This window comes from Myxocyprinus asiaticus, chromosome 19, assembly GCF_019703515.2.
Source record: "Myxocyprinus asiaticus isolate MX2 ecotype Aquarium Trade chromosome 19, UBuf_Myxa_2, whole genome shotgun sequence".
NCBI lineage: Eukaryota > Metazoa > Chordata > Actinopteri > Cypriniformes > Catostomidae > Myxocyprinus > Myxocyprinus asiaticus.
Window position 1 is genome coordinate 3,595,820 of NC_059362.1, and position 25,972 is coordinate 3,621,791.

General features: G+C 36.9%; 18 non-coding genes across 18 annotated transcripts; all 18 read right to left on the reverse strand.

Annotated features, from left to right (window-relative positions):
- Nucleotides 1–484: 484 nt before the first annotated feature.
- Nucleotides 485–557, reverse strand: trnav-uac (transfer RNA valine (anticodon UAC)). The gene has a single exon. It is a non-coding gene; the product is annotated as a tRNA-Val (tRNA).
- A 966-nt stretch (nt 558–1,523) lies between these two features.
- On the reverse strand, nt 1,524–1,596 carry trnav-aac (transfer RNA valine (anticodon AAC)). Its single transcript has one exon. It is a non-coding gene; the product is annotated as a tRNA-Val (tRNA).
- A 953-nt stretch (nt 1,597–2,549) lies between these two features.
- Nucleotides 2,550–2,622, reverse strand: trnav-aac (transfer RNA valine (anticodon AAC)). Its single transcript has one exon. It is a non-coding gene; the product is annotated as a tRNA-Val (tRNA).
- A 1,498-nt stretch (nt 2,623–4,120) lies between these two features.
- On the reverse strand, nt 4,121–4,193 carry trnav-aac (transfer RNA valine (anticodon AAC)). The gene has a single exon. It is a non-coding gene; the product is annotated as a tRNA-Val (tRNA).
- Nucleotides 4,194–4,458: 265 nt separating this feature from the next.
- On the reverse strand, nt 4,459–4,531 carry trnav-aac (transfer RNA valine (anticodon AAC)). The gene has a single exon. It is a non-coding gene; the product is annotated as a tRNA-Val (tRNA).
- Nucleotides 4,532–6,523: 1,992 nt separating this feature from the next.
- On the reverse strand, nt 6,524–6,596 carry trnav-uac (transfer RNA valine (anticodon UAC)). The gene has a single exon. It is a non-coding gene; the product is annotated as a tRNA-Val (tRNA).
- A 612-nt stretch (nt 6,597–7,208) lies between these two features.
- On the reverse strand, nt 7,209–7,281 carry trnav-uac (transfer RNA valine (anticodon UAC)). The gene has a single exon. It is a non-coding gene; the product is annotated as a tRNA-Val (tRNA).
- A 1,998-nt stretch (nt 7,282–9,279) lies between these two features.
- trnav-aac (transfer RNA valine (anticodon AAC)) lies at nt 9,280–9,352 on the reverse strand. Its single transcript has one exon. It is a non-coding gene; the product is annotated as a tRNA-Val (tRNA).
- Nucleotides 9,353–10,639: 1,287 nt separating this feature from the next.
- trnav-uac (transfer RNA valine (anticodon UAC)) lies at nt 10,640–10,712 on the reverse strand. Its single transcript has one exon. It is a non-coding gene; the product is annotated as a tRNA-Val (tRNA).
- A 612-nt stretch (nt 10,713–11,324) lies between these two features.
- On the reverse strand, nt 11,325–11,397 carry trnav-uac (transfer RNA valine (anticodon UAC)). Its single transcript has one exon. It is a non-coding gene; the product is annotated as a tRNA-Val (tRNA).
- Nucleotides 11,398–12,894: 1,497 nt separating this feature from the next.
- On the reverse strand, nt 12,895–12,967 carry trnav-aac (transfer RNA valine (anticodon AAC)). Its single transcript has one exon. It is a non-coding gene; the product is annotated as a tRNA-Val (tRNA).
- A 1,287-nt stretch (nt 12,968–14,254) lies between these two features.
- trnav-uac (transfer RNA valine (anticodon UAC)) lies at nt 14,255–14,327 on the reverse strand. Its single transcript has one exon. It is a non-coding gene; the product is annotated as a tRNA-Val (tRNA).
- A 1,314-nt stretch (nt 14,328–15,641) lies between these two features.
- On the reverse strand, nt 15,642–15,714 carry trnav-aac (transfer RNA valine (anticodon AAC)). Its single transcript has one exon. It is a non-coding gene; the product is annotated as a tRNA-Val (tRNA).
- A 2,182-nt stretch (nt 15,715–17,896) lies between these two features.
- trnav-aac (transfer RNA valine (anticodon AAC)) lies at nt 17,897–17,969 on the reverse strand. Its single transcript has one exon. It is a non-coding gene; the product is annotated as a tRNA-Val (tRNA).
- Nucleotides 17,970–19,256: 1,287 nt separating this feature from the next.
- On the reverse strand, nt 19,257–19,329 carry trnav-uac (transfer RNA valine (anticodon UAC)). The gene has a single exon. It is a non-coding gene; the product is annotated as a tRNA-Val (tRNA).
- A 1,313-nt stretch (nt 19,330–20,642) lies between these two features.
- Nucleotides 20,643–20,715, reverse strand: trnav-aac (transfer RNA valine (anticodon AAC)). The gene has a single exon. It is a non-coding gene; the product is annotated as a tRNA-Val (tRNA).
- Nucleotides 20,716–22,549: 1,834 nt separating this feature from the next.
- Nucleotides 22,550–22,622, reverse strand: trnav-uac (transfer RNA valine (anticodon UAC)). The gene has a single exon. It is a non-coding gene; the product is annotated as a tRNA-Val (tRNA).
- A 612-nt stretch (nt 22,623–23,234) lies between these two features.
- trnav-uac (transfer RNA valine (anticodon UAC)) lies at nt 23,235–23,307 on the reverse strand. The gene has a single exon. It is a non-coding gene; the product is annotated as a tRNA-Val (tRNA).
- Between the last annotated feature and the right edge of the window lie 2,665 nt (nt 23,308–25,972).

Genomic DNA, 25,972 nt, shown 5'->3' on the forward strand with positions numbered 1-25,972 from the left:
TGCTACCGAAATGTTTCTGGAACCAAATGTCAATTATTCTTTTACAAATGTGTCTGATATTGCCTGGAACCTGGTAAAAGTGGATGCTTTCTTGAGGACTTTTTGGCCGCTTCACAAGGATATGCCCTGATAGTAAATCCATCAATTGTTTCCACCCATTTTTGAAGTGGGAAACTTTCACGTGTTAAGCGAACGTGACAACATCTACACAATGGAAACGTGCCTATTAGAGGTTTCTGAATATTTTCTCCTACACATTTGTTTAATTTATATTTAGACAAGACACTCCATCCCAAAAATCTCTGTACTACAGAAAACTTTCTCTAATTTTCTGCTACACATTTGTGCTACCTAAATGTTTCTGGAACCAAATGTCAATTATTCTTTTACAAATGTGTCCAGTATTGCCTGCAACCTGGATGCTCTTTTGAGGACTTTTTGGCCGCTTTATATGGATATGCCTTGTTAGTATAAAGACAACATTTGTTTCCACCCAGTTTCGAACTGGGGACCTTTTGCGTGTAAGGCAAACGTGATAACCACTACACTATGGAAACATGCATATTATAAATTTCCGAATATTTTCTCTGACACATTTGGTTTATTTATATTTGGAAAAGACACTCAATCCCAAAAATCTCTGTACTACAGAAAACTTTCTCTAATTTTCTGCTACACATTTGTGCTACCGAAATGTTTCTTGAACCAAATGTCAATTATTCTTTTACAAATGTGTCTGATATTGCCTGGAACCTGGTAAAAGTGGACACTCTCTTGAAGACTTTTTGGTCACTTCAATAGGAAATTCCTTGATAGTACAAGGCCATCACATGTTTCCACCCAGTTTCGAACTGGGAAACTTTCGCGTGTTAAGCGAACGTGACAGCAACTACACAATGGAAACGTGCCTATTAGAAGTTTCTGAATATTTTCTCCTACACATTTGTTTAATTTATATTTAGACAAGACACTCCATCCCAAAAATCTCTGTACTACCGAAAACTTTCTCGAATTTTCTGTTACACATTTCTGCTACCGAAATGTTTCTGGAATCAAATGTCAATTATTCTTTTACAAATGTGTCTGATATTGTGTAGAACCTGGAAAAAATGGATGCTATCTTGAGGACTTTTTGGCCGCTTCACAAGGATATGCCCTGATAGTAAAAGCCATTATTGTTTCCACCCATTTTCGAACTGGGAAACTTTCGCCTGTTAAGCGAACGTGACAACAACTACACAATGGAAACATGCCTATTAGAGGTTTCTGAATATTTTCTCCTACACATTTGTTTAATTTATATTTAGACAAGACACTCCATCCCAAAAATCTCTGTACTACAGAAAACTTTCTCGAATTTTCTGTTACACATTTCTGCTACCGAAATGTTTCTGGAACCAAATGTCAATTATTCTTTTACAAATGTGTCTAATATTGTCTGGAACCTGGTAAAAGTGGACACTCTCTTGAAGACTTTTTGGTCACTTCAATAGGAAATTCCTTGATAGTATAAGGCCATCACATGTTTCCACCCAGTTTCGAACTGGGAAACTTTCGCGTGTTAAGCGAACGTGATAACCACTACACTATGGAAACACGCATATTAGGGATTTCCGAATATTTTCTCCGACACATTTGTTAAATTTATATTTAAATAAGACACCCCATCCCAAAAGTCTCTGTACTACAGAAAACTTTCTCTAATTTTCTGCTACACATTTCGGCTACCGAAATGTTTCTGGAACCAAATGTCAATTATTCTTTTACAAATGTGTCCAGTATTGCCTGCAACCTGGATGCTCTTTTGAGGACTTTTTGGCCGCTTCACAAGGATATGCCCTGATAGTAAAAGCCATTATTGTTTCCACCCATTTTCGAACTGGGAAACTTTCGCCTGTTAAGCGAACGTGACAACAACTACACAATGGAAACGTGCCTATTAGAGGTTTCTGAATATTTTCTCCTACACATTTGTTTAATTTATATTTAGACAAGACACTCCATCCCAAAAATCTCTGTACTACAGAAAACTTTCTCGAATTTTCTGTTACACATTTCTGCTACCGAAATGTTTCTGGAACCAAATGTCAATTATTCTTTTACAAATGTGTCTGATATTGCCTGGAACCTGGTAAAATTGGACACCCTCTTGAAGACTTTTTGGTCACTTCAATAGGAAATTCCTTGATAGTTTAAGGCCATCACATGTTTCCACCCAGTTTCGAACTGGGAAACTTTAGCCTGTTAAACGAACGTGACAACAACTACACAATGGAAACGTGCCTATTAGAGGTTTCTGAATATTTTCTCCTACACATTTGTTTAATTTATATATAGACAAGACACTCCATCCCAAAAATCTCTGTACTACAGAAAACTTTCTCTAATTTTCTGCTACACATTTGTGCTACCGAAATGTTTCTGGAACCAAATGTCAATTATTCTTTTACAAATGTGTCTGATATTGCCTGGAACCTGGTAAAGTGGCTCTTTTGAGGACTTTTTGGCCACTTTATAAGGATATGCCTTGTTAGTATAAGGACAGCATTTGTTTCCACCCAGTTTCGAACTGGGGACCTTTCGCGTGTTAGGCGAATGTGATAACCACTACACTATGGAAACATGCATATTAGAGATTTTCGAATATTTTCTCCGACACATTTGTTAAATTTATATTTAGACAAGACACTCCATCCCAAAAGTCTCTGTACTACAGAAAACTTTCTCTAATTTTCTGCTACACATTTCGTGCTACCGAAATGTTTCTGGAACCAAATGTCAATTATTCTTTTACAAATGTGTCTGATATTGCCTGGAACCTGGTAAAGGTGGATGCTTTCTTGAGGAGTTTTTGGCCGCTTCACAAGGATATGCCCTGATAGTAAAAGCCACCAATTGTTTCCACCAAGTTTCAAACTGGGGACCTTTCACACGTATAGGCAAACATGATAACCACTACACTATGGAAACATGCTATTAGAGGTTTCCGAATATTTTCTCCGACACATTTGTTTAATTTATATTTAGACAAGACACTCAATCCCAAAAATCTCTGTACTACAGAAAACTTTCACTAATTTTCTCCTACAAATTTGTGCTACCAAAATGTTTCTGGAACCAAATGTCAATTATTCTTTTACAAATGTGTCCAGTATTGCCTGCAACCTGGATGCTCTTTTGAGGACTTTTTGGCCGCTTCACAAGGATATGCCCTGATAGTAAAAGCCATTATTGTTTCCACCCATTTTTGAACTGGGAAACTTTCACGTGTTAAGCGAACGTGACAACAACTACACAATGGAAACGTGCCTATTAGAAGTTTCTTGATATTGCCTGGAACCTGGTAAAGGTGGATGCTTTCTTGAGGACTTTTTGGCCGCTTCACAAGGATATGCCCTGATAGTAAACGCCGTCAATTGTTTCCACCCATTTTCGAACTGGGAAACTTTCACCTGTTAAGCGAACGTGTTTTCACACCTGGTGAAAGTGGACACTCTCTTGAGGACTTTTGGCCATTATAAATTTCCGAATATTTTCTCCGACACATTTGGTTTATTTATATTTGGAAAAGACAATCCATCACAAAAATTTCTGTACTACAGAAAACTTTCTCTAATTTTCTGCTACACATTTGTGCTACCGAAATGTTTCTTGAACCAAATGTCAATTATTGTTTTACAAATGTGTCCGATATTGCCTGGAACCTGGTAAAAGTGAACACTCTCTTGAAGACATTTTGGCCACTTTACAAGGATATGCCTTGTTAGTATAAGCACATCATTTGTTTCCACCAAGTTTCGAACTGGGGACCTTTCACGAGTAAGGCAGACGTGATAACCACTACACTATGGATATTAGAAATTTCCGAATATTTTCTCCGAAACATTTGTTTAATTTATATTTAGACAAGACGCTCAATCCCAAAAATCTCTGTACTACAGAAAACTTTCTCTAATTTTCTCCTACAAATTTGTGCTACCGAAATGTTTCTGGAACCAAATGTCAATTATTCTTTTACAAATGTGTCTAGATATTGCCTGGAACCTGGTAAAGTGGCTCTTTCTTGAGGACTTTTTGGCCACTTTACAAGGATATGCCTTGTTAGTATAAGGACAGCATTTGTTTCCACCCAGTTTCGAACTGGGGACCTTTCACGTGTTAGGCGAACGTGATAACCACTACACTATGGAAACATGCATATTAGAGATTTTCGAATATTTTCTCCGACACATTTGGTTTATTTATATTTGGAAAAGACGCTCAATCCCAAAAATCTCTGTACTACAGAAAACTTTCTCTAATTTTCTCCTACAAATTTGTGCTACCGAAATGTTTCTGGAACCAAATGTCAATTATTCTTTTACAAATGTGTCTAGTATTGCCTGGAACCTGGATGCTCTTTTGAGGACTTTTTGGCCACTTTATAAGGATATGCCTTGTTAGTATAAGGACAGCATTTGTTTCCACCCAGTTTCGAACTGGGGACCTTTCACGTGTTAGGCGAACGTGATAACCACTACACTATGGAAACATGCATATTAGAACATTTCCGAATATTTTCTCCGACACATTTGTTAAATTTATATTTAGACAAGACACTCCATCCCAAAAATCTCTGTACTACAGAAAACTTTCTCTAATTTTCTGCTACACATTTCGTGCTACCGAAATGTTTCTGGAACCAAATGTCAATTATTCTTTTACAAATGTGTCTGATATTGCCTGGAACCTGGTTAAAAGTGGACACTCTCTTGAAGACTTTTTGGTCACTTCAATAGGAAATTCCTTGATAGTACAAGGCCATCACATGTTTCCACCCAGTTTCGAACTGGGAAACTTTCGCGTGTTAAGCGAACGTGACAGCAACTACACAATGGAAACGTGCCTATTAGAAGTTTCTGAATATTTTCTCCTACACATTTGTTTAATTTATATTTAGACAAGACACTCCATCCCAAAAATCTCTGTACTACCGAAAACTTTCTCGAATTTTCTGTTACACATTTCTGCTACCGAAATGTTTCTGGAACCAAATGTCAATTATTCTTTTACAAATGTGTCTGATATTGTGTAGAACCTGGAAAAAATGGATGCTTTCTTGAGGACTTTTTGGCCGCTTCACAAGGATATGCCCTGATAGTAAAAGCCATTATTGTTTCCACCCATTTTCGAACTGGGAAACTTTCGCCTGTTAAGCGAACGTGACAACAACTACACAATGGAAACGTGCCTATTAGAGGTTTCTGAATATTTTCTCCTACACATTTGTTTAATTTATATTTAGACAAGACACTCCATCCCAAAAATCTCTGTACTACAGAAAACTTTCTCGAATTTTCTGTTACACATTTCTGCTACAGAAATGTTTCTGGAACCAAATGTCAATTATTGTTTTACAAATGTGTCTGATATTGCCTGGAACCTGGTGAAAGTGGACACTCTCTTGAGGACTTTTGGCCACTTTACAAGGATATGCCTTGTTAATATAAGCACATCATTTGTTTCCACCAAGTTTCGAACTGGGGACCTTTCACGCGTAAGGCAGACGTGATAACCACTACACTATGGATATTAGAAATTTCCGAATATTTTCTCCGACACATTTGGTTTATTTATATTTGGAAAAGACACTCAATCCCAAAAATCTCTGTACTACAGAAAACTTTCTCTAATTTTCTCCTACAAATTTGTGCTACCGAAATGTTTCTGGAACCAAATGTCAATTATTCTTTTACAAATGTGTCTGATATTGCCTGGAACATGGTAAAATTGGACACTCTCTTGAAGACTTTTTGGCCACTTCAATAGGAAATTCCTTGATAGTACAAGGCCATCACATGTTTCCACCCAGTTTCGAACTGGGAAACTTTCGCGTGTTAAGCGAACTTGACAACAACTACACAATGGAAACGTGCCTATTAGAGGTTTCTGAATATTTTCTCCTACACATTTGTTTAATTTATATTTAGACAAGACACTCCATCCCAAAAATCTCTGTACTACAGAAAACTTTCTCTAATTTTCTGCTACACATTTGTGCTACCGAAATGTTTCTGGAACCAAATGTCAATTATTCTTTTACAAATGTGTCTGATATTGCCTGGAACCTGGTAAAAGTGGATGCTTTCTTGAGGACTTTTTGGCCGCTTCACAAGGATATGCCCTGATAGTAAATGCCATCAATTGTTTCCACCCATTTTTGAACTGGGAAACTTTCACGTGTTAAGCGAACGTGACAACCATCTACACAATGGAAACGTGCCTATTAGAGGTTTCTGAATATTTTCTCCTACACATTTGTTTAATTTATATTTAGACAAGACACTCCATCCCAAAAATCTCTGTACTACAGAAAACTTTCTCTAATTTTCTGCTACACATTTGTGCTACCTAAATGTTTCTGGAACCAAATGTCAATTATTCTTTTACAAATGTGTCCAGTATTGCCTGCAACCTGGATTCTCTTTTGAGGACTTTTTGGCCGCTTTATATGGATATGCCTTGTTAGTATAAAGACAACATTTGTTTCCACCCAGTTTCGAACTGGGGACCTTTTGCGTGTAATGCAAACATGATAACCACTACACTATAGAAACATGCATATTATAAATTTCCGAATATTTTCTCCTACATATTTGGTTTATTTATATTTGGAAAAGACACTCCATCACAAAAATTTCTGTACTACAGAAAACTTTCTCTAATTTTCTGCTACACATTTGTGCTACCGAAATGTTTCTTGAACCAAATGTCAATTATTCTTTTACAAATGTGTCTGATATTGCCTGGAACCTGGTAAAAGTGGACACTCTCTTGAAGACTTTTTGGTCACTTCAATAGGAAATTCCTTGATAGTACAAGGCCATCACATGTTTCCACCCAGTTTCGAACTGGGAAACTTTCGCGTGTTAAGCGAACGTGACAGCAACTACACAATGGAAACGTGCCTATTAGAAGTTTCTGAATATTTTCTCCTACACATTTGTTTAATTTATATTTAGACAAGACACTCCATCCCAAAAATCTCTGTACTACAGAAAACTTTCTCTAATTTTCTGCTACACATTTGTGCTACCGAAATGTTTCTGGAACCAAATGTCAATTATTCTTTTACAAATGTGTCCAGTATTGCCTGCAACCTGGATTCTCTTTTGAGGACTTTTTGGCCGCTTTATATGGATATGCCTTGTTAGTATAAAGACAACATTTGTTTCCACCCAGTTTCGAACTGGGGACCTTTTGCGTGTAATGCAAACGTGATAACCACTACACTATAGAAACATGCATATTATAAATTTCCGAATATTTTCTCCGACACATTTGGTTTATTTATATTTGGAAAAGACACTCCATCACAAAAATTTCTGTACTACAGAAAACTTTCTCTAATTTTCTGCTACACATTTGTGCTACCGAAATGTTTCTTGAACCAAATGTCAATTATTCTTTTACAAATGTGTCTGATATTGCCTGGAACCTGGTAAAAGTGGACACTCTCTTGAAGACTTTTTGGTAACTTCAATAGGAAATTCCTTGATAGTACAAGGCCATCACATTTTTCCACCCAGTTTCGAACTGGGAAACTTTCGCGTGTTAAGCGAACTTGACAGCAACTACACAATGGAAACGTGCCTATTAGAAGTTTCTGAATATTTTCTCCTACACATTTGTTTAATTTATATTTAGACAAGACACTCCATCCCAAAAATCTCTGTACTACAGAAAACTTTCTCGAATTTTCTGTTACACATTTCTGCTACCGAAATGTTTCTGGAACCAAATGTCAATTATTCTTTTACAAATGTGTCTGATATTGTGTAGAACCTGGAAAAAATGGATGCTTTCTTGAGGACTTTTTGGCCGCTTCACAAGGATATGCCCTGATAGTAAAAGCCATTATTGTTTCCACCCATTTTCGAACTGGGAAACTTTCACCTGTTAAGCGAATGTGACAACAACTACACAATGGAAACGTGCCTATTAGAGGTTTCTGAATATTTTCTCCTACACATTTGTTTAATTTGTATTTAGACAAGACACTCCATCCCAAAAATCTTTGTACTACAGAAAACTTTCTTGAATTTTCTGTTACACATTTCTGCTACCGAAATGTTTCTGGAACCAAATGTCAATTATTGTTTTACAAATGTGTCTGATATTGCCTGGAACCTGGTGAAAGTGGACACTCTCTTGAGGACTTTTGGCCACTTTACAAGGATACGCCTTGTTAGTATAAGCACATCATTTGTTTCCACCAAGTTTCGAACTGGGGACCTTTCACGCATAAGGCAGACGGGATAACCACTACACTATGGAAACATGGATATTAGAGGTTTCCAAATATTTTCTCCGAAACATTTGTTTAATTTATATTTAGACAAGACGCTCTATCCCAAAAATCTCTGTACTACAGAAAACTTTCTCTAATTTTCTCCTACAAATTTGTGCTACCGAAATGTTTCTGGAACCAAATTTCAATTATTATTTTACAAATGTGTCTGATATTGCCTGGAACCTGGTAAAAGTGGACACTCTCTTGAGGACTTTTTGGCCACTTTACAAGGATATGCCTTGTTAGTATAAGCACATCATTTGTTTCCACCAAGTTTCAAACTGGGGACCTTTCACACGTAAGGCAAACCTGATAACCACTACACTATGGATGTTAGAGGTTTCCGAATATTTTCTCCGAAACATTTGTTTAATTTATATTTAGACAAGACGCTCAATCCCAAAAATCTCTGTACTACAGAAAACTTTCTCTAATTTTCTCCTACAAATTTGTGCTACCGAAATGTTTCTGGAACCAAATGTCAATTATTCTTTTACAAATGTGTCTAATATTGTCTGGAACCTGGTAAAAGTGGACACTCTCTTGAAGACTTTTTGGTCACTTCAATAGGAAATTCCTTGATAGTATAAGGCCATCACATGTTTCTACCCAGTTTCGAACTGGGAAACTTTCGCGTGTTAAGCGAACGTGACAGCAACTACACAATGGAAACGTGCCTATTAGAGGTTTCTGAATATTTTCTCCTACACATTTGTTTAATTTATATTTAGACAAGACACTCCATCCCAAAAATCTTTGTACTACAGAAAACTTTCTCTAATTTTCTCCTACACATTTGTGCTACCGAAATGTTTCTTGAACCAAATGTCAATTATTCTTTTACAAATGTGTCCGATATTGCCTGGAACCTGGTAAAAGTGGACACTCTCTTGAGGACTTTTTGGCCACTTCACAAGGATATGCCTTGTTAGTATATGGCCATCATTTGTTTCCACCCAGTTTCGAACTGGGGACCTTTCGCGTGTTAGGCGAACGTGATAACCACTACACTATGGAAACACGCATATTAGGGATTTCCGAATATTTTCTCCGACACATTTGTTAAATTTATATTTAAATAAGACACCCCATCCCAAAAGTCTCTGTACTACAGAAAACTTTCTCTAATTTTCTGCTACACATTTCTGCTACCGAAATGTTTCTGGAACCAAATGTCAATTATTCTTTTACAAATGTGTCCAGTATTGCCTGCAACCTGGATGCTCTTTTGAGGACTTTTTGGCCGCTTCACAAGGATATGCCCTGATAGTAAAAGCCATTATTGTTTCCACCCATTTTCGAACTGGGAAACTTTCGCCTGTTAAGCGAACGTGACAACAACTACACAATGGAAACGTGCCTATTAGAGGTTTCTGAATATTTTCTCCTACACATTTGTTTAATTTATATTTAGACAAGACACTCCATCCCAAAAATCTCTGTACTACAGAAAACTTTCTCGAATTTTCTGTTACACATTTCTGCTACCGAAATGTTTCTGGAACCAAATGTCAATTATTCTTTTACAAATGTGTCTGATATTGCCTGGAACCTGGTAAAATTGGACACTCTCTTGAAGACTTTTTGGTCACTTCACATAGGAAATTCCTTGATAGTATAAGGCCATCACATGTTTCCACCCAGTTTCGAACTGGGAAACTTTCGCCTGTTAAGCGAACGTGACAACAACTACACAATGGAAACGTGCCTATTAGAGGTTTCTGAATATTTTCTCCTGCACATTTGTTTAATTTATATTTAGACAAGACACTCCATCCCAAAAATCTCTGTACTACAGAAAACTTTCTCGAATTTTCTGTTACACATTTCTGCTACCGAAATGTTTCTGGAACCAAATGTCAATTATTGTTTTACAAATGTGTCTGATATTGCCTGGAACCTGGTGAAAGTGGACACTCTCTTGAGGACTTTTGGCCACTTTACAAGGATATGCCTTGTTAGTATAAGCACATCATTTGTTTCCACCAAGTTTCGAACTGGGGACCTTTCACGCGTAAGGCAGACGTGATAACCACTACACTATGGATATTAGAAATTTCCGAATATTTTCTCCGAAACATTTGTTTAATTTATATTTAGACAAGACGCTCAATCCCAAAAATCTCTGTACTACAGAAAACTTTCTCTAATTTTCTCCTACAAATTTGTGCTACCGAAATGTTTCTGGAACCAAATGTCAATTATTCTTTTACAAATGTGTCCAGTATTGCCTGCAACCTGGATGCTCTTTTGAGGACTTTTTGGCCGCTTTATATGGATATGCCTTGTTAGTATAAAGGCAACATTTGTTTCCACCCAGTTTCGAACTGGGGACCTTTTGCGTGTAAGGCAAACGTGATAACCACTACACTATGGAAACATGCATATTAGAGATTTTCGAATATTTTCTCCAACACATTTGGTTTATTTATATTTGGAAAAGACACTCAATCCCAAAAATCTCTGTACTACAGAAAACTTTCTCTAATTTTCTCCTGCAAATTTGTGCTACCGAAATGTTTCTGGAACCAAATGTCAATTATTCTTTTACAAATGTGTCTGATATTGCCTGGAACCTGGTAAAATTGGACACTCTCTTGAAGACTTTTTGGTCACTTCAATAGGAAATTCCTTGATAGTACAAGGCCATCACATGTTTCCACCCAGTTTTGAACTGGGAAACTTTCGCGTGTTAAGCGAACGTGACAGCAACTACACAATGGAAACGTGCCTATTAGAAGTTTCTGAATATTTTCTCCTACACATTTGTTTAATTTATATATAGACAAGACACTCCATCCCAAAAATCTCTGTACTACAGAAAACTTTCTCTAATTTTCTGCTACACATTTGTGCTACCGAAATGTTTCTGGAACCAAATGTCAATTATTCTTTTACAAATGTGTCCAGTATTGCCTGCAACCTGGATGCTCTTTTGAGGACTTTTTGGCCGCTTTATATGGATATGCCTTGTTAGTATAAAGACAACATTTGTTTCCACCCAGTTTCGAACTGGGGACCTTTTGCGTGTAAGGCAAACGTGATAACCACTACATTATGGAAACATGCATATTATATATTTCCGAATATTTTCTCCGACACATTTGGTTTATTTATATTTAGACAAGACACTCCATCCCAAAAGTCTCTGTACTACAGAAAACTTTCTCTAATTTTCTGCTACACATTTCGGCTACCGAAATGTTTCTGGAACCAAATGTCAATTATTCTTTTACAAATGTGTCCAGTATTGCCTGCAACCTGGATGCTCTTTTGAGGACTTTTTGGCCGCTTCACAAGGATATGCCCTGATAGTAAAAGCCATTATTGTTTCCACCCATTTTCGAACTGGGAAACTTTCGCCTGTTAAGCGAACGTGACAACAACTACACAATGGAAACGTGCCTATTAGAGGTTTCTGAATATTTTCTCCTGCACATTTGTTTAATTTATATTTAGACAAGACACTCCATCCCAAAAATCTCTGTACTACAGAAAACTTTCTCGAATTTTCTGTTACACATTTCTGCTACCGAAATGTTTCTGGAACCAAATGTCAATTATTGTTTTACAAATGTGTCTGATATTGCCTGGAACCTGGTGAAAGTGGACACTCTCTTGAGGACTTTTGGCCACTTTACAAGGATATGCCTTGTTAGTATAAGCACATCATTTGTTTCCACCAAGTTTCGAACTGGGGACCTTTCACGCATAAGGCAGATGTGATAACCACTACACTATGGATGTTAGAAATTTCCGAATATTTTCTCCGAAACATTTGTTTAATTTATATTTAGACAAGACGCTCAATCCCAAAAATCTCTGTACTACAGAAAACTTTCTCTAATTTTCTCCTACAAATTTGTGCTACCGAAATGTTTCTGGAACCAAATGTCAATTATTCTTTTACAAATGTGTCTGATATTGCCTGGAACCTAGTAAAAGTGGATGCTTTCTTGAGGACTTTTTGGCCGCTTCACAAGGATATGCCCTGATAGTAAATCCATCAATTGTTTCCACCCATTTTTGAACTGGGAAACTTTCACGTGTTAAGCGAACGTGACAACAACTACACAATAAAAAATGTGCCTATTAGAAGTTTCTTGATATTGCCTGGAACCTGGTAAAGGTGGATGCTTTCTTGAGCACTTTTTGGCCGCTTCACAAGGATATGCCCTGATAGTAAAAGCCATCAATTGTTTCCACCCATTTTCGAACTGGGAAACTTTCGCCTGTTAAGCGAACGTGTTTTCACACCTGGTGAAAGTGGACACTCTCTTGAGGACTTTTGGCCATTATAAATTTCCGAATATTTTCTCCGACACATTTGGTTTATTTATATTTGGAAAAGACACTCCATCACAAAAATTTCTGTACTACAGAAAACTTTCTCGAATTTTCTGTTACACATTTGCGCTACCGAAATGTTTCTTGAACCAAATGTCAATTATTCTTTTACAAATGTGTCTAATATTGTCTGGAACCTGGTAAAAGTGGACACTCTCTTGAAGACTTTTTGGTGACTTCAATAGGAAATTCCTTGATAGTATAAGGCCATTACATGTTTCCACCCAGTATCGAACTGGGAAACTTTCGCGTGTTAGGCGAACGTGATAACCACTACACTATGGAAACATGCATAGTATAGATTTCCGAATATTTTCTCCGACACATTTGTTAAATTTATATTTAGACAAGACACTCCATCCCAAAAATCTCTGTACTACAGAAAACTTTCTCTAATTTTCTGCTACACATTTGTGCTACCGAAATGTTTCTGGAACCAAATGTCAATTATTCTTTTACAAATGTGTCTGATATTGCCTGGAACCTGGTAAAAGTGGATGCTTTCTTGAGGACTTTTTGTCCGCTTCACAAGGATATGCCCTGATAGTAAATCCATCAATTGTTTCCACCCATTTTCGAACTGGGAAACTTTCGCCTGTTAAGCAAACGTGACAACAACTACACAATGGAAACGTGCCTATTAGAGGTTTCTGAATATTTTCTCCTACACATTTGTTTAATTTATATTTAGACAAGACACTCCATCCCAAAAATCTCTGTACTACAGAAAACTTTCTCTAATTTTCTGCTACACATTTCGGCTACCGAAATGTTTCTGGAACCAAATGTCAATTATTCTTTTACAAATGTGTCCAGTATTGCCTGCAACCTGGATGCTCTTTTGAGGACTTTTTGGCCGCTTTATATGGATATGCCTTGTTAGTATAAAGACAACATTTGTTTCCACCAAGTTTCGAACTGGGGACCTTTCACACGTAAGGCAGACGGGATAACCACTACACTATGGAAACATGGATATTAGAGGTTTCCAAATATTTTCTCCGAAACATTTGTTTAATTTATATTTAGACAAGACACTCCATCCCAAAAATCTCTGTACTACAGAAAACTTTCTCTAATTTTCTCCTACAAATTTGTGCTACCGAAATGTTTCTGGAACCAAATTTCAATTATTATTTTACAAATGTGTCTGATATTGCCTGGAACCTGGTAAAAGTGGACACTCTCTTGAGGACTTTTTGGCCACTTTACAAGGATATGCCTTGTTAGTATAAGCACATCATTTGTTTCCACCAAGTTTCAAACTGGGGATCTTTCACACGTAAGGCAAACGTGATAACCACTACACTATGGATGTTAGAGGTTTCCGAATATTTTCTCCGAAACATTTGTTTAATTTATATTTAGACAAGACGCTCAATCCCAAAAATCTCTGTACTACAGAAAACTTTCTCTAATTTTCTCCTACAAATTTGTGCTACCGAAATGTTTCTGGAACCAAATGTCAAATATTCTTTTACAAATGTGTCCAGTATTGCCTGCAACCTGGATGCTCTTTTGAGGACTTTTTGGCCGCTTTATATGGATATGCCTTGTTAGTATAAAGACAACATTTGTTTCCACCCAGTTTCGAACTGGGGACCTTTTGCGTGTAAGGCAAACGTGATAACCACTACACTATGGAAACATGCATATTATAAATTTCCGAATATTTTCTCCGACACATTTGGTTTATTTATATTTGGAAAAGACACTCCATCACAAAAATTTCTGTACTACAGAAAACTTTCTCTAATTTTCTGCTACACATTTGTGCTACCGAAATGTTTCTTGAACCAAATGTCAGTTATTCTTTTACAAATGTGTCTGATAATGCCTGGAACCAGGTAAAAGTGGACACTCTCTTGAAGACTTTTTGGTCACTTCACATAGGAAATTCCTTGATAGTACAAGGCCATCACATGTTTCCACCCAGTTTCGAACTGGGAAACTTTCGCGTGTTAAGCGAACGTGACAGCAACTACACAATGGAAACGTGCCTATTAGAAGTTTCTGAATATTTTCTCCTACACATTTGTTTAATTTATATTTAGACAAGACACTCCATCCCAAAAATCTCTGTACTACCGAAAACTTTCTCGAATTTTCTGTTACACATTTCTGCTACCGAAATGTTTCTGGAATCAAATGTCAATTATTCTTTTACAAATGTGTCTGATATTGTGTTGAACCTGGAAAAAATGGATGCTATCTTGAGTACTTTTTGGCCGCTTCACAAGGATATGCCCTGATAGTAAAAGCCATTATTGTTTCCACCCATTTTCGAACTGGGAAACTTTCGCCTGTTAAGCGAACGTGACAACAACTACACAATGGAAACGTGCCTATTAGAGGTTTCTGAATATTTTCTCCTACACATTTGTTTAATTTATATTTAGACAAGACACTCCATCCCAAAAATCTCTGTACTACAGAAAACTTTCTCGAATTTTCTGTTACACATTTCTGCTACCGAAATGTTTCTGGAACCAAATGTCAATTATTCTTTTACAAATGTGTCTAATATTGTCTGGAACCTGGTAAAAGTGGACACTCTCTTGAAGACTTTTTGGTCACTTCAATAGGAAATTCCTTGATAGTATAAGGCCATCACATGTTTCTACCCAGTTTCGAACTGGGAAACTTTCGCGTGTTAAGCGAACGTGACAGCAACTACACAATGGAAACGTGCCTATTAGAGGTTTCTGAATATTTTCTCCTACACATTTGTTTAATTTATATTTAGACAAGACACTCCATCCCAAAAATCTTTGTACTACAGAAAACTTTCTCTAATTTTCTCCTACACATTTGTGCTACCGAAATGTTTCTTGAACCAAATGTCAATTATTCTTTTACAAATGTGTCCGATATTGCCTGGAACCTGGTAAAAGTGGACACTCTCTTGAGGACTTTTTGGCCACTTCACAAGGATATGCCTTGTTAGTATATGGCCATCATTTGTTTCCACCCAGTTTCGAACTGGGGACCTTTCGCGTGTTAGGCGAACGTGATAACCACTACACTATGGAAACACGCATATTAAGGATTTCCGAATATTTTCTCCGACACATTTGTTAAATTTATATTTAAATAAGACACCCCATCCCAAAAGTCTCTGTACTACAGAAAACTTTCTCTAATTTTCTGCTACACATTTCGGCTACCAAAATGTTTCTGGAACCAAATGTCAATTATTCTTTTACAAATGTGTCCAGTATTGCCTGCAACCTGGATGCTCTTTTGAGGACTTTTTGGCCGCTTCACAAGGATATGCCCTGATAGTAAAAGCCATTATTGTTTCCACCCATTTTCGAACTGGGAAACTTTCGCCTGTTAAGCGAACGTGACAACAACTACACAATGGAAACGTGCCTATTAGAGGTTTCTGAATATTTTCTCCTACACATTTGTTTAATTTATATTTAGACAAGACACTCCATCCCAAAAATCTCTGTACTACAGAAAACTTTCTCGAATTTTCTGTTACACATTTCTGCTACCGAAATGTTTCTGGAACCAAATGTCAATTATTCTTTTACAAATGTGTCTGATATTGCCTGGAACCTGGTAAAATTGGACACTCTCTTGAAGACTTTTTGGTCACTTCAATAGGAAATTCCTTGATAGTTTAAGGCCATCACATGTTTCCACCCAGTTTCGAACTGGGAAACTTTCGCCTGTTAAACGAACGTGACAACAACTACACAATGGAAACGTGCCTATTAGAGGTTTCTGAATATTTTCTCCTGCACATTTGTTTAATTTATATTTAGACAAGACACTCCATCCCAAAAATCTCTGTACTACAGAAAACTTTCTCGAATTTTCTGTTACACATTTCTGCTACCGAAATGTTTCTGGAACCAAATGTCAATTATTGTTTTACAAATGTGTCTGATATTGCCTGGAACCTGGTGAAAGTGGACACTCTCTTGAGGACTTTTGGCCACTTTACAAGGATATGCCTTGTTAGTATAAGCACATCATTTGTTTCCACCAAGTTTCGAACTGGGGACCTTTCACGCGTAAGGCAGACGTGATAACCACTACACTATGGATATTAGAAATTTCCGAATATTTTCTCCGAAACATTTGTTTAATTTATATTTAGACAAGACGCTCAATCCCAAAAATCTCTGTACTACAGAAAACTTTCTCTAATTTTCTCCTACAAATTTGTGCTACCGAAATGTTTCTGGAACCAAATGTCAATTATTGTTTTACAAATGTGTCTGATATTGCCTGGAACCTGGTGAAAGTGGACACTCTCTTGAGGACTTTTGGCCACTTTACAAGGATATGCCTTGTTAGTATAAGCACATCATTTGTTTCCACCAAGTTTCGAACTGGGGACCTTTCACGCATAAGGCAGATGTGATAACCACTACACTATGGATGTTAGAAATTTCCGAATATTTTCTCCGAAACATTTGTTTAATTTATATTTAGACAAGACGCTCAATCCCAAAAATCTCTGTACTACAGAAAACTTTCTCTAATTTTCTCCTACAAATTTGTGCTACCGAAATGTTTCTGGAACCAAATGTCAATTATTCTTTTACAAATGTGTCTGATATTGCCTGGAACCTAGTAAAAGTGGATGCTTTCTTGAGGACTTTTTGGCCGCTTCACAAGGATATGCCCTGATAGTAAATCCATCAATTGTTTCCACCCATTTTTGAACTGGGAAACTTTCACGTGTTAAGCGAACGTGACAACAACTACACAATAAAAAATGTGCCTATTAGAAGTTTCTTGATATTGCCTGGAACCTGGTAAAGGTGGATGCTTTCTTGAGCACTTTTTGGCCGCTTCACAAGGATATGCCCTGATAGTAAAAGCCATCAATTGTTTCCACCCATTTTCGAACTGGGAAACTTTCGCCTGTTAAGCGAACGTGTTTTCACACCTGGTGAAAGTGGACACTCTCTTGAGGACTTTTGGCCATTATAAATTTCCGAATATTTTCTCCGACACATTTGGTTTATTTATATTTGGAAAAGACACTCCATCACAAAAATTTCTGTACTACAGAAAACTTTCTCTAATTTTCTCCTACACATTTGCGCTACCGAAATGTTTCTTGAACCAAATGTCAATTATTCTTTTACAAATGTGTCTAATATTGTCTGGAACCTGGTAAAAGTGGACACTCTCTTGAAGACTTTTTGGTGACTTCAATAGGAAATTCCTTGATAGTATAAGGCCATTACATGTTTCCACCCAGTATCGAACTGGGAAACTTTCGCGTGTTAGGCGAACGTGATAACCACTACACTATGGAAACATGCATAGTATAGATTTCCGAATATTTTCTCCGACACATTTGTTAAATTTATATTTAGACAAGACACTCCATCCCAAAAATCTCTGTACTACAGAAAACTTTCTCTAATTTTCTGCTACACATTTGTGCTACCGAAATGTTTCTGGAACCAAATGTCAATTATTCTTTTACAAATGTGTCTGATATTGCCTGGAACCTGGTAAAAGTGGATGCTTTCTTGAGGACTTTTTGTCCGCTTCACAAGGATATGCCCTGATAGTAAATCCATCAATTGTTTCCACCCATTTTCGAACTGGGAAACTTTCGCCTGTTAAGCAAACGTGACAACAACTACACAATGGAAACGTGCCTATTAGAGGTTTCTGAATATTTTCTCCTACACATTTGTTTAATTTATATTTAGACAAGACACTCCATCCCAAAAATCTCTGTACTACAGAAAACTTTCTCTAATTTTCTGCTACACATTTCGGCTACCGAAATGTTTCTGGAACCAAATGTCAATTATTCTTTTACAAATGTGTCCAGTATTGCCTGCAACCTGGATGCTCTTTTGAGGACTTTTTGGCCGCTTTATATGGATATGCCTTGTTAGTATAAAGACAACATTTGTTTCCACCAAGTTTCGAACTGGGGACCTTTCACACGTAAGGCAGACGGGATAACCACTACACTATGGAAACATGGATATTAGAGGTTTCCAAATATTTTCTCCGAAACATTTGTTTAATTTATATTTAGACAAGACACTCCATCCCAAAAATCTCTGTACTACAGAAAACTTTCTCTAATTTTCTCCTACAAATTTGTGCTACCGAAATGTTTCTGGAACCAAATTTCAATTATTATTTTACAAATGTGTCTGATATTGCCTGGAACCTGGTAAAAGTGGACACTCTCTTGAGGACTTTTTGGCCACTTTACAAGGATATGCCTTGTTAGTATAAGCACATCATTTGTTTCCACCAAGTTTCAAACTGGGGATCTTTCACACGTAAGGCAAACGTGATAACCACTACACTATGGATGTTAGAGGTTTCCGAATATTTTCTCCGAAACATTTGTTTAATTTATATTTAGACAAGACGCTCAATCCCAAAAATCTCTGTACTACAGAAAACTTTCTCTAATTTTCTCCTACAAATTTGTGCTACCGAAATGTTTCTGGAACCAAATGTCAAATATTCTTTTACAAATGTGTCCAGTATTGCCTGCAACCTGGATGCTCTTTTGAGGACTTTTTGGCCGCTTTATATGGATATGCCTTGTTAGTATAAAGACAACATTTGTTTCCACCCAGTTTCGAACTGGGGACCTTTTGCGTGTAAGGCAAACGTGATAACCACTACACTATGGAAACATGCATATTATAAATTTCCGAATATTTTCTCCGACACATTTGGTTTATTTATATTTGGAAAAGACACTCCATCACAAAAATTTCTGTACTACAGAAAACTTTCTCTAATTTTCTGCTACACATTTGTGCTACCGAAATGTTTCTTGAACCAAATGTCAGTTATTCTTTTACAAATGTGTCTGATAATGCCTGGAACCAGGTAAAAGTGGACACTCTCTTGAAGACTTTTTGGTCACTTCAATAGGAAATTCCTTGATAGTACAAGGCCATCACATGTTTCCACCCAGTTTCGAACTGGGAAACTTTCGCGTGTTAAGCGAACGTGACAGCAACTACACAATGGAAACGTGCCTATTAGAAGTTTCTGAATATTTTCTCCTACACATTTGTTTAATTTATATTTAGACAAGACACTCCATCCCAAAAATCTCTGTACTACCGAAAACTTTCTCGAATTTTCTGTTACACATTTCTGCTACCGAAATGTTTCTGGAATCAAATGTCAATTATTCTTTTACAAATGTGTCTGATATTGTGTTGAACCTGGAAAAAATGGATGCTATCTTGAGTACTTTTTGGCCGCTTCACAAGGATATGCCCTGATAGTAAAAGCCATTATTGTTTCCACCCATTTTCGAACTGGGAAACTTTCGCCTGTTAAGCGAACGTGACAACAACTACACAATGGAAACGTGCCTATTAGAGGTTTCTGAATATTTTCTCCTACACATTTGTTTAATTTATATTTAGACAAGACACTCCATCCCAAAAATCTCTGTACTACAGAAAACTTTCTCGAATTTTCTGTTACACATTTCTGCTACCGAAATGTTTCTGGAACCAAATGTCAATTATTCTTTTACAAATGTGTCTAATATTGTCTGGAACCTGGTAAAAGTGGACACTCTCTTGAAGACTTTTTGGTCACTTCAATAGGAAATTCCTTGATAGTATAAGGCCATCACATGTTTCTACCCAGTTTCGAACTGGGAAACTTTCGCGTGTTAAGCGAACGTGACAGCAACTACACAATGGAAACGTGCCTATTAGAGGTTTCTGAATATTTTCTCCTACACATTTGTTTAATTTATATTTAGACAAGACACTCCATCCCAAAAATCTTTGTACTACAGAAAACTTTCTCTAATTTTCTCCTACACATTTGTGCTACCGAAATGTTTCTTGAACCAAATGTCAATTATTCTTTTACAAATGTGTCCGATATTGCCTGGAACCTGGTAAAAGTGGACACTCTCTTGAGGACTTTTTGGCCACTTCACAAGGATATGCCTTGTTAGTATATGGCCATCATTTGTTTCCACCCAGTTTCGAACTGGGGACCTTTCGCGTGTTAGGCGAACGTGATAACCACTACACTATGGAAACACGCATATTAAGGATTTCCGAATATTTTCTCCGACACATTTGTTAAATTTATATTTAAATAAGACACCCCATCCCAAAAGTCTCTGTACTACAGAAAACTTTCTCTAATTTTCTGCTACACATTTCGGCTACCAAAATGTTTCTGGAACCAAATGTCAATTATTCTTTTACAAATGTGTCCAGTATTGCCTGCAACCTGGATGCTCTTTTGAGGACTTTTTGGCCGCTTCACAAGGATATGCCCTGATAGTAAAAGCCATTATTGTTTCCACCCATTTTCGAACTGGGAAACTTTCGCCTGTTAAGCGAACGTGACAACAACTACACAATGGAAACGTGCCTATTAGAGGTTTCTGAATATTTTCTCCTACACATTTGTTTAATTTATATTTAGACAAGACACTCCATCCCAAAAATCTCTGTACTACAGAAAACTTTCTCGAATTTTCTGTTACACATTTCTGCTACCGAAATGTTTCTGGAACCAAATGTCAATTATTCTTTTACAAATGTGTCTGATATTGCCTGGAACCTGGTAAAATTGGACACTCTCTTGAAGACTTTTTGGTCACTTCAATAGGAAATTCCTTGATAGTTTAAGGCCATCACATGTTTCCACCCAGTTTCGAACTGGGAAACTTTCGCCTGTTAAACGAACGTGACAACAACTACACAATGGAAACGTGCCTATTAGAGGTTTCTGAATATTTTCTCCTGCACATTTGTTTAATTTATATTTAGACAAGACACTCCATCCCAAAAATCTCTGTACTACAGAAAACTTTCTCGAATTTTCTGTTACACATTTCTGCTACCGAAATGTTTCTGGAACCAAATGTCAATTATTGTTTTACAAATGTGTCTGATATTGCCTGGAACCTGGTGAAAGTGGACACTCTCTTGAGGACTTTTGGCCACTTTACAAGGATATGCCTTGTTAGTATAAGCACATCATTTGTTTCCACCAAGTTTCGAACTGGGGACCTTTCACGCGTAAGGCAGACGTGATAACCACTACACTATGGATATTAGAAATTTCCGAATATTTTCTCCGAAACATTTGTTTAATTTATATTTAGACAAGACGCTCAATCCCAAAAATCTCTGTACTACAGAAAACTTTCTCTAATTTTCTCCTACAAATTTGTGCTACCGAAATGTTTCTGGAACCAAATGTCAATTATTCTTTTACAAATGTGTCTGATATTGCCTGGAACCTAGTAAAAGTGGATGCTTTCTTGAGGACTTTTTGTCCGCTTCACAAGGATATGCCCTGATAGTAAATCCATCAATTGTTTCCACCCATTTTTGAACTGGGAAACTTTCACGTGTTAAGCGAACGTGACAACAACTACACAATGGAAACGTGCCTATTAGAAGTTTCTTGATATTGCCTGGAACCTGGTAAAGGTGGATGCTTTCTTGAGCACTTTTTGGCCGCTTCACAAGGATATGCCCTGATAGTAAAAGCCATCAATTGTTTCCACCCATTTTCGAACTGGGAAACTTTCGCCTGTTAAGCGAACGTGTTTTCACACCTGGTGAAAGTGGACACTCTCTTGAGGACTTTTGGCCATTATAAATTTCCGAATATTTTCTCCGACACATTTGGTTTATTTATATTTAGACAAGACGCTCAATCCCAAAAATCTCTGTACTACAGAAAACTTTCTCTAATTTTCTCCTACAAATTTGTGCTACCGAAATGTTTCTGGAACCAAATGTCAATTATTCTTTTACAAATGTGTCCAGTATTGCCTGCAACCTGGATTCTCTTTTGAGGACTTTTTGGCCGCTTTATATGGATATGCCTTGTTTGTATAAAGACAACATTTGTTTCCACCCAGTTTCGAACTGGGGACCTTTTGCGTGTAAGGCAAACGTGATAACCACTACATTATGGAAACATGCATATTAGAGGTTTTCGAATATTTTCTCCGACACATTTGGTTTATTTATATTTGGAAAAGACACTCAATCCCAAAAATCTCTGTACTACAGAAAACTTTCTCTAATTTTCTCCTACAAATTTGTGCTACCGAAATGTTTCTGGAACCAAATGTCAATTATTCTTTTACAAATGTGTCTGATATTGCCTGGAACCTGGTAAAATTGGACACTCTCTTGAAGACTTTTTGGCCACTTCAATAGGAAATTCCTTGATAGTACAAGGCCATCACATGTTTCCACCCAGTTTCGAACTGGGAAACTTTCGCGTGTTAAGCGAACGTGACAACAACTACACAATGGAAACGTGCCTATTAGAGGTTTCTGAATATTTTCTCCTACACATTTGTTTAATTTATATATAGACAAGACACTCCATCCCAAAAATCTCTGTACTACAGAAAACTTTCTCTAATTTTCTGCTACACATTTGTGCTACCGAAATGTTTCTGGAACCAAATGTCAATTATTCTTTTACAAATGTGTCCAGTATTGCCTGCAACCTGGATGCTCTTTTGAGGACTTTTTGGCCGCTTTATATGGATATGCCTTGTTAGTATAAAGACAACATTTGTTTCCACCCAGTTTCGAACTGTGGACCTTTTGCGTGTAAGGCAAACGTGATAACCACTACACTATGGAAACATGCATATTATATATTTCCGAATATTTTCTCCGACACATTTGGTTTATTTATATTTAGACAAGACACTCCATCCCAAAAGTCTCTGTACTACAGAAAACTTTCTCTAATTTTCTGCTACACATTTCGGCTACCGAAATGTTTCTGGAACCAAATGTCAATTATTCTTTTACAAATGTGTCCAGTATTGCCTGCAACCTGGATGCTCTTTTGAGGACTTTTTGGCCGCTTCACAAGGATATGCCCTGATAGTAAATCCATCAATTGTTTCCACCCATTTTTGAACTGGGAAACTTTCGCCTGTTAAGCGAACGTGACAACAACTACACAATGGAAACGTGCCTATTAGAAGTTTCTTGATATTGCCTGGAACCTGGTAAAGGTGGATGCTTTCTTGAGCACTTTTTGGCCGCTTCACAAGGATATGCCCTGATAGTAAAAGCCATCAATTGTTTCCACCCATTTTCGAACTGGGAAACTTTCGCCTGTTAAGCGAACGTGTTTTCACACCTGGTGAAAGTGGACACTCTCTTGAGGACTTTTGGCCATTATAAATTTCCGAATATTTTCTCCGACACATTTGGTTTATTTATATTTGGAAAAGACACTCCATCACAAAAATTTCTGTACTACAGAAAACTTTCTCTAATTTTCTCCTACACATTTGTGCTACCGAAATGTTTCTTGAACCAAATGTCAATTATTCTTTTACAAATGTGTCTAATATTGTCTGGAACCTGGTAAAAGTGGACACTCTCTTGAAGACTTTTTGGTCACTTCAATAGGAAATTCCTTGATAGTATAAGGCCATCACATGTTTCCACCCAGTTTCGAACTGGGAAACTTTCGCGTGTTAAGCGAACGTGACAACAACTACACAATGGAAACGTGCCTATTAGAGGTTTCTGAATATTTTCTCCTACACATTTGTTTAATTTATATTTAGACAAGACACTCCATCCAAAAAATCTCTGTACTACAGAAAACTTTCTCTAATTTTCTGCTACACATTTGTGCTACCAAAATGTTTCTTGAACCAAATGTCAATTATTCTTTTACAAATGTGTCTGATATTGCCTGGAACCTGGTAAAAGTGAGCACTCTCTTGAGGACTTTTTGGCCACTTCACAAGGATATGCCTTGTTAGTATATGGCCATCATTTGTTTCCACCCAGTTTCAAACTGGGGAGCTTTCGCGTGTTAGGCGAACGTGACAGCAACTACACTATGGAAACATGCATAGTATAGATTTCCGAATATTTTCTCCGACACATTTGTTAAATTTATATTTAGACAAGACACTCCATCCCAAAAATCTCTGTACTACAGAAAACTTTCTCTAATTTTCTGCTACACATTTGTGCTACCGAAATGTTTCTGGAACCAAATGACAATTATTCTTTTACAAATGTGTCTGATATTGCCTGGAACCTGGTAAAAGTGGATGCTTTCTTGAGGACTTTTTGTCCGCTTCACAAGGATATGCCCTGATAGTAAATCCATCAATTGTTTCCACCCATTTTCGAACTGGGAAACTTTCGCGTGTTAAGCAAACGTGACAACAACTACACAATGGAAACGTGCCTATTAGAGGTTTCTGAATATTTTCTCCTACACATTTGTTAAATTTATATTTAGACAAGACACTCCATCCCAAAAATCTCTGTACTACAGAAAACATTCTCTAATTTTCTGCTACACATTTGTGCTACCGAAATGTTTCTTGAACCAAATGTCAATCATTCTTTTACAAATGTTTCTGATATTGTGTGGAACCTGGTAAAGGTTGACACTGTGTTGAGAACTTCTTGGCCACTTCACAAGGATATGCCTTGTTAGTATAAGGACATCATTTTTTTCCACCCAGTTTCGAACTGTAACATAGTCTGTCATCCGAGTATTTAGATTATGCTATAGTAGGGCCCAAATCAAATAAAGAAACCAGAATGATAAAGTGAAGTACCATAACGTTACATGTTTACCAGTTAGTTATTAGCTTACCTTTGTTACTGTTACTGTTAAGGACATTATCTCATATAGATAGTTACTGTTTTGTTTGTCTGCAATGACAGCAATTATATCACTATTCTGGTACTGGTACCACTTTTCAATTTTGTATGTTTACTAATTAATTTATCTATATTGCACCTTTCAATATAGGTAATACAAATATATTATAACATTCGAGCTGAAACATAATTCTAGGACATTAAGATCTACATGTGAAGTAATGTTAAATCTCTTATCAGTATTAATATTAGTATTACTATGTGAAGTATGTGTTATTTATAATGACATATTACATGTTATTGCGTATTACTTTCATTCATATTTGTTTTATCTATCTCTATCAACACTTTAACTGTACAATTACTAAATTAGTCTTTATTACATATTTTTTTTAATGTGCTTTAATCTACAGGATGATGAAGATAGAGTTCTTTCCCGGGAGGAGGACAGTTCAGTTTAGAAGAGGCCCATCGGGGCATTTAAGACAGGACCCCTCCGCTGATGCAATGACAATAAAAAACAACCCCTCCCTGCAAGACAAATCTGCACCTCAACGGGAGGAGGTTGTCAAGGCCAATGCCCGCTCTGAGGTGCTCCTGAGAGGAGGTGATGTGTCTGACAGGCAGGAGGTGTTAGGAGACTACATCCTACAGTTTG